A 9,001-nucleotide genomic window follows, 5' to 3' on the forward strand; every position below is an offset into this window, starting at 1 on the left:
ATAGACACTAGTGCCCTCTACCGGCCAGACGCCAAACTTGACACGAATTTACAGACACTAGCGCCACCTGCCGGCCAGAAGCCACACTTAACACGGTTTTATAGACACTAGTGCCCTCTACCGGCCAGGCGCCAAACTTGACACGGTTTTTTTTTTTCGATGTTATTACTATTTCATACAACTTTTATATGTTACACCTCGACAAGTTCTTATATCCTACCGGCCAGAAGAAAAACTAAACTCGGTTTTATAGACACTAGCGCCACCTGCCGGCAAGAAGACAAACTAAACACGGTTTTATAGACACTAGCGCCCTCTGCCGGCCTGAAGCCACGCTTAACACGGTTTTATACACACTAGCGCCACCTGCCGGCCAGAAGACAAACTAAACACGGTTTTATAGACACTAGCGCCCTCTGCCAGCCAGACGCCAAACTTGACACGAATTTACAGACACTAGCGCCCTCTGCCGGCCAGAAGACAAACTAAACACGGTTTTATAGACACTAGCGCCCTCTGCCGGCCAGGCGCCAAACTTGCACGAATTCACAGACACTAGCGCCACCTGCCGGCCAGAAGCCACACTTAACACGGTTTTATAGACACTAGCGCCCTCTGCCGGCCAGAAGACAAACTAAACACGGTTTTATAGACACTAGCGCCCTCTGCCGGCCAGGCGCCAAACTTGACACGAATTTACAGACACTAGCGCCACCTGCCGGCCAGAAGCCACACTTAACACGGTTTTATAGACACTAGCGCCCTCTGCCGGCCAGGCGCCAAACTTGCACGAATTCACAGACACTAGCGCCACCTGCCGGCCAGAAGCCACACTTAACACGGTTTTATAGACACTAGCGCCCTCTGCCGGCCAGAAGACAAACTAAACACGGTTTTATAGACACTAGCGCCACCTGCCGGCCAGAAGCCACACTTAACACGGTTTTATAGACACTAGCGCCCTCTGCCGGCCAGGCGCCAAACTTGACACGGTTTTTTTTTTTCGATGTTATTACTATTTCATACAACTTTTATATGTTACACCTCGACAAGTTCTTATATCCTACCGGCCAGAAGAAAAACTAAACACGGTTTTATAGACACTAGCGCCACCTGCCGGCAAGAAGACAAACTAAACACGGTTTTATAGACACTAGCGCCCTCTGCCGGCCTGAAGCCACGCTTAACACGGTTTTATACACACTAGCGCCACCTGCCGGCCAGAAGACAAACTAAACACGGTTTTATAGACACTAGCGCCCTCTGCCAGCCAGACGCCAAACTTGACACGAATTTACAGACACTAGCGCCCTCTGCCGGCCAGAAGACAAACTAAACACGGTTTTATAGACACTAGCGCCCTCTGCCGGCCAGACGCCAAACTTGACACGAATTTACAGACACTAGCGCCACCTGCCGGCCAGAAGCCACACTTAACACGGTTTTATAGACACTAGCGCCCTCTGCCGGCCAGGCGCCAAACTTGCACGAATTCACAGACACTAGCGCCACCTGCCGGCCAGAAGCCACACTTAACACGGTTTTATAGACACTAGTGCCCTCTACCGGCCAGACGCCAAACTTGACACGAATTTACAGACACTAGCGCCACCTGCCGGCCAGAAGCCACACTTAACACGGTTTTATAGACACTAGCGCCCTCTGCCGGCCAGGCGCGAAACTTGCACGAATTCACAGACACTAGCGCCACCTGCCGGCCAGAAGCCACACTTAACACGAATTTACAGACACTAGCGCCACCTGCCGGCCAGAAGACAAACTAAACACGGTTTTATAGACACTAGCGCCCTCTGCCGGCCAGGCGCCAAACTTGACACGAATTTACAGACACTAGCGCCCTCTGCCGGCCAGAAGCCACACTTAACACGGTTTTATAGACACTAGTGCCCTCTACCGGCCAGACTCCAAACTTGACACGAATTTACAGACACTAGCGCCACCTGCCGGCCAGAAGCCACACTTAACACGGTTTTATAGACACTAGCGCCCTCTGCCGGCCAGGCGCCAAACTTGACACGAATTTACAGACACTAGCGCCCTCTGCCGGCCAGAAGCCACACTTAACACGGTTTTATAGACACTAGTGCCCTCTACCGGCCAGACGCCAAACTTGACACGAATTTACAGACACTAGCGCCACCTGCCGGCCAGAAGCCACACTTAACACGGTTTTATAGACACTAGTGCCCTCTGCCGGCCAGGCGCCAAACTTGACACGGTTTTTTTTTTCGATGTTATTACTATTTCATACAACTTTTATATGTTACACCTCGACAAGTTCTTATATCCTACCGGCCAGAAGAAAAACTAAACACGGTTTTATAGACACTAGCGCCACCTGCCGGCAAGAAGACAAACTAAACACGGTTTTATAGACACTAGCGCCCTCTGCCGGCCTGAAGCCACGCTTAACACGGTTTTATACACACTAGCGCCACCTGCCGGCCAGAAGACAAACTAAACACGGTTTTATAGACACTAGCGCCCTCTGCCAGCCAGACGCCAAACTTGACACGAATTTACAGACACTAGCGCCCTCTGCCGGCCAGAAGACAAACTAAACACGGTTTTATAGACACTAGCGCCCTCTGCCGGCCAGGCGCCAAACTTGCACGAATTCACAGACACTAGCGCCACCTGCCGGCCAGAAGCCACACTTAACACGGTTTTATAGACACTAGCGCCCTCTGCCGGCCAGAAGACAAACTAAACACGGTTTTATAGACACTAGCGCCCTCTGCCGGCCAGGCGCCAAACTTGACACGAATTTACAGACACTAGCGCCACCTGCCGGCCAGAAGCCACACTTAACACGGTTTTATAGACACTAGCGCCCTCTGCCGGCCAGGCGCCAAACTTGCACGAATTCACAGACACTAGCGCCACCTGCCGGCCAGAAGCCACACTTAACACGGTTTTATAGACACTAGCGCCCTCTGCCGGCCAGAAGACAAACTAAACACGGTTTTATAGACACTAGCGCCACCTGCCGGCCAGAAGCCACACTTAACACGGTTTTATAGACACTAGCGCCCTCTGCCGGCCAGGCGCCAAACTTGACACGGTTTTTTTTTTTCGATGTTATTACTATTTCATACAACTTTTATATGTTACACCTCGACAAGTTCTTATATCCTACCGGCCAGAAGAAAAACTAAACACGGTTTTATAGACACTAGCGCCACCTGCCGGCAAGAAGACAAACTAAACACGGTTTTATAGACACTAGCGCCCTCTGCCGGCCTGAAGCCACGCTTAACACGGTTTTATACACACTAGCGCCACCTGCCGGCCAGAAGACAAACTAAACACGGTTTTATAGACACTAGCGCCCTCTGCCAGCCAGACGCCAAACTTGACACGAATTTACAGACACTAGCGCCCTCTGCCGGCCAGAAGACAAACTAAACACGGTTTTATAGACACTAGCGCCCTCTGCCGGCCAGACGCCAAACTTGACACGAATTTACAGACACTAGCGCCACCTGCCGGCCAGAAGCCACACTTAACACGGTTTTATAGACACTAGCGCCCTCTGCCGGCCAGGCGCCAAACTTGCACGAATTCACAGACACTAGCGCCACCTGCCGGCCAGAAGCCACACTTAACACGGTTTTATAGACACTAGTGCCCTCTACCGGCCAGACGCCAAACTTGACACGAATTTACAGACACTAGCGCCACCTGCCGGCCAGAAGCCACACTTAACACGGTTTTATAGACACTAGCGCCCTCTGCCGGCCAGGCGCGAAACTTGCACGAATTCACAGACACTAGCGCCACCTGCCGGCCAGAAGCCACACTTAACACGAATTTACAGACACTAGCGCCACCTGCCGGCCAGAAGACAAACTAAACACGGTTTTATAGACACTAGCGCCCTCTGCCGGCCAGGCGCCAAACTTGACACGAATTTACAGACACTAGCGCCCTCTGCCGGCCAGAAGCCACACTTAACACGGTTTTATAGACACTAGTGCCCTCTACCGGCCAGACTCCAAACTTGACACGAATTTACAGACACTAGCGCCACCTGCCGGCCAGAAGCCACACTTAACACGGTTTTATAGACACTAGCGCCCTCTGCCGGCCAGGCGCCAAACTTGACACGAATTTACAGACACTAGCGCCCTCTGCCGGCCAGAAGCCACACTTAACACGGTTTTATAGACACTAGTGCCCTCTACCGGCCAGACGCCAAACTTGACACGAATTTACAGACACTAGCGCCACCTGCCGGCCAGAAGCCACACTTAACACGGTTTTATAGACACTAGCGCCCTCTGCCGGCCAGGCGCCAAACTTGACACGGTTTTTTTTTTCGATGTTATTACTATTTCATACAACTTTTATATGTTACACCTCGACAAGTTCTTATATCCTACCGGCCAGAAGAAAAACTAAACACGGTTTTATAGACACTAGCGCCACCTGCCGGCAAGAAGACAAACTAAACACGGTTTTATAGACACTAGCGCCCTCTGCCGGCCTGAAGCCACGCTTAACACGGTTTTATACACACTAGCGCCACCTGCCGGCCAGAAGACAAACTAAACACGGTTTTATAGACACTAGCGCCCTCTGCCAGCCAGACGCCAAACTTGACACGAATTTACAGACACTAGCGCCCTCTGCCGGCCAGAAGACAAACTAAACACGGTTTTATAGACACTAGCGCCCTCTGCCGGCCAGGCGCCAAACTTGCACGAATTCACAGACACTAGCGCCACCTGCCGGCCAGAAGCCACACTTAACACGGTTTTATAGACACTAGCGCCCTCTGCCGGCCAGAAGACAAACTAAACACGGTTTTATAGACACTAGCGCCCTCTGCCGGCCAGGCGCCAAACTTGACACGAATTTACAGACACTAGCGCCACCTGCCGGCCAGAAGCCACACTTAACACGGTTTTATAGACACTAGCGCCCTCTGCCGGCCAGGCGCCAAACTTGCACGAATTCACAGACACTAGCGCCACCTGCCGGCCAGAAGCCACACTTAACACGGTTTTATAGACACTAGCGCCCTCTGCCGGCCAGAAGACAAACTAAACACGGTTTTATAGACACTAGCGCCACCTGCCGGCCAGAAGACAAACTAAACACGGTTTTATAGACACTAGCGCCCTCTGCCAGCCAGACGCCAAACTTGACACGAATTTACAGACACTAGCGCCCTCTGCCGGCCAGAAGACAAACTAAACACGGTTTTATAGACACTAGCGCCCTCTGCCGGCCAGACGCCAAACTTGACACGAATTTACAGACACTAGCGCCACCTGCCGGCCAGAAGCCACACTTAACACGGTTTTATAGACACTAGCGCCCTCTGCCGGCCAGGCGCCAAACTTGCACGAATTCACAGACACTAGCGCCACCTGCCGGCCAGAAGCCACACTTAACACGGTTTTATAGACACTAGTGCCCTCTACCGGCCAGACGCCAAACTTGACACGAATTTACAGACACTAGCGCCACCTGCCGGCCAGAAGCCACACTTAACACGGTTTTATAGACACTAGCGCCCTCTGCCGGCCAGGCGCGAAACTTGCACGAATTCACAGACACTAGCGCCACCTGCCGGCCAGAAGCCACACTTAACACGAATTTACAGACACTAGCGCCACCTGCCGGCCAGAAGACAAACTAAACACGGTTTTATAGACACTAGCGCCCTCTGCCGGCCAGGCGCCAAACTTGACACGAATTTACAGACACTAGCGCCCTCTGCCGGCCAGAAGCCACACTTAACACGGTTTTATAGACACTAGTGCCCTCTACCGGCCAGACTCCAAACTTGACACGAATTTACAGACACTAGCGCCACCTGCCGGCCAGAAGCCACACTTAACACGGTTTTATAGACACTAGCGCCCTCTGCCGGCCAGGCGCCAAACTTGACACGAATTTACAGACACTAGCGCCCTCTGCCGGCCAGAAGCCACACTTAACACGGTTTTATAGACACTAGTGCCCTCTACCGGCCAGACGCCAAACTTGACACGAATTTACAGACACTAGCGCCACCTGCCGGCCAGAAGCCACACTTAACACGGTTTTATAGACACTAGCGCCCTCTGCCGGCCAGGCGCCAAACTTGACACGGTTTTTTTTTTTCGATGTTATTACTATTTCATACAACTTTTATATGTTACACCTCGACAAGTTCTTATATCCTACCGGCCAGAAGAAAAACTAAACACGGTTTTATAGACACTAGCGCCACCTGCCGGCAAGAAGACAAACTAAACACGGTTTTATAGACACTAGCGCCCTCTGCCGGCCTGAAGCCACGCTTAACACGGTTTTATACACACTAGCGCCACCTGCCGGCCAGAAGACAAACTAAACACGGTTTTATAGACACTAGCGCCCTCTGCCAGCCAGACGCCAAACTTGACACGAATTTACAGACACTAGCGCCCTCTGCCGGCCAGAAGACAAACTAAACACGGTTTTATAGACACTAGCGCCCTCTGCCGGCCAGGCGCCAAACTTGCACGAATTCACAGACACTAGCGCCACCTGCCGGCCAGAAGCCACACTTAACACGGTTTTATAGACACTAGCGCCCTCTGCCGGCCAGAAGACAAACTAAACACGGTTTTATAGACACTAGCGCCCTCTGCCGGCCAGGCGCCAAACTTGACACGAATTTACAGACACTAGCGCCACCTGCCGGCCAGAAGCCACACTTAACACGGTTTTATAGACACTAGCGCCCTCTGCCGGCCAGGCGCCAAACTTGCACGAATTCACAGACACTAGCGCCACCTGCCGGCCAGAAGCCACACTTAACACGGTTTTATAGACACTAGCGCCCTCTGCCGGCCAGAAGACAAACTAAACACGGTTTTATAGACACTAGCGCCACCTGCCGGCCAGAAGCCACACTTAACACGGTTTTATAGACACTAGCGCCCTCTGCCGGCCAGGCGCCAAACTTGACACGGTTTTTTTTTTTCGATGTTATTACTATTTCATACAACTTTTATATGTTACACCTCGACAAGTTCTTATATCCTACCGGCCAGAAGAAAAACTAAACACGGTTTTATAGACACTAGCGCCACCTGCCGGCAAGAAGACAAACTAAACACGGTTTTATAGACACTAGCGCCCTCTGCCGGCCTGAAGCCACGCTTAACACGGTTTTATACACACTAGCGCCACCTGCCGGCCAGAAGACAAACTAAACACGGTTTTATAGACACTAGCGCCCTCTGCCAGCCAGACGCCAAACTTGACACGAATTTACAGACACTAGCGCCCTCTGCCGGCCAGAAGACAAACTAAACACGGTTTTATAGACACTAGCGCCCTCTGCCGGCCAGACGCCAAACTTGACACGAATTTACAGACACTAGCGCCACCTGCCGGCCAGAAGCCACACTTAACACGGTTTTATAGACACTAGCGCCCTCTGCCGGCCAGGCGCCAAACTTGCACGAATTCACAGACACTAGCGCCACCTGCCGGCCAGAAGCCACACTTAACACGGTTTTATAGACACTAGTGCCCTCTACCGGCCAGACGCCAAACTTGACACGAATTTACAGACACTAGCGCCACCTGCCGGCCAGAAGCCACACTTAACACGGTTTTATAGACACTAGCGCCCTCTGCCGGCCAGGCGCGAAACTTGCACGAATTCACAGACACTAGCGCCACCTGCCGGCCAGAAGCCACACTTAACACGAATTTACAGACACTAGCGCCACCTGCCGGCCAGAAGACAAACTAAACACGGTTTTATAGACACTAGCGCCCTCTGCCGGCCAGGCGCCAAACTTGACACGAATTTACAGACACTAGCGCCCTCTGCCGGCCAGAAGCCACACTTAACACGGTTTTATAGACACTAGTGCCCTCTACCGGCCAGACGCCAAACTTGACACGAATTTACAGACACTAGCGCCACCTGCCGGCCAGAAGCCACACTTAACACGGTTTTATAGACACTAGCGCCCTCTGCCGGCCAGGCGCCAAACTTGACACGAATTTACAGACACTAGCGCCCTCTGCCGGCCAGAAGCCACACTTAACACGGTTTTATAGACACTAGTGCCCTCTACCGGCCAGACGCCAAACTTGACACGAATTTACAGACACTAGCGCCACCTGCCGGCCAGAAGCCACACTTAACACGGTTTTATAGACACTAGCGCCCTCTGCCGGCCAGGCGCCAAACTTGACACGGTTTTTTTTTTCGATGTTATTACTATTTCATACAACTTTTATATGTTACACCTCGACAAGTTCTTATATCCTACCGGCCAGAAGAAAAACTAAACACGGTTTTATAGACACTAGCGCCACCTGCCGGCAAGAAGACAAACTAAACACGGTTTTATAGACACTAGCGCCCTCTGCCGGCCTGAAGCCACGCTTAACACGGTTTTATACACACTAGCGCCACCTGCCGGCCAGAAGACAAACTAAACACGGTTTTATAGACACTAGCGCCCTCTGCCAGCCAGACGCCAAACTTGACACGAATTTACAGACACTAGCGCCCTCTGCCGGCCAGAAGACAAACTAAACACGGTTTTATAGACACTAGCGCCCTCTGCCGGCCAGGCGCCAAACTTGCACGAATTCACAGACACTAGCGCCACCTGCCGGCCAGAAGCCACACTTAACACGGTTTTATAGACACTAGCGCCCTCTGCCGGCCAGAAGACAAACTAAACACGGTTTTATAGACACTAGCGCCCTCTGCCGGCCAGGCGCCAAACTTGACACGAATTTACAGACACTAGCGCCACCTGCCGGCCAGAAGCCACACTTAACACGGTTTTATAGACACTAGCGCCCTCTGCCGGCCAGGCGCCAAACTTGCACGAATTCACAGACACTAGCGCCACCTGCCGGCCAGAAGCCACACTTAACACGGTTTTATAGACACTAGCGCCCTCTGCCGGCCAGAAGACAAACTAAACACGGTTTTATAGACACTAGCGCCACCTGCCGGCCAGAA

Source organism: Diorhabda sublineata, unplaced genomic scaffold, assembly GCF_026230105.1.
Source record: "Diorhabda sublineata isolate icDioSubl1.1 unplaced genomic scaffold, icDioSubl1.1 Dsub_139, whole genome shotgun sequence".
Lineage (NCBI taxonomy): Eukaryota > Metazoa > Arthropoda > Insecta > Coleoptera > Chrysomelidae > Diorhabda > Diorhabda sublineata.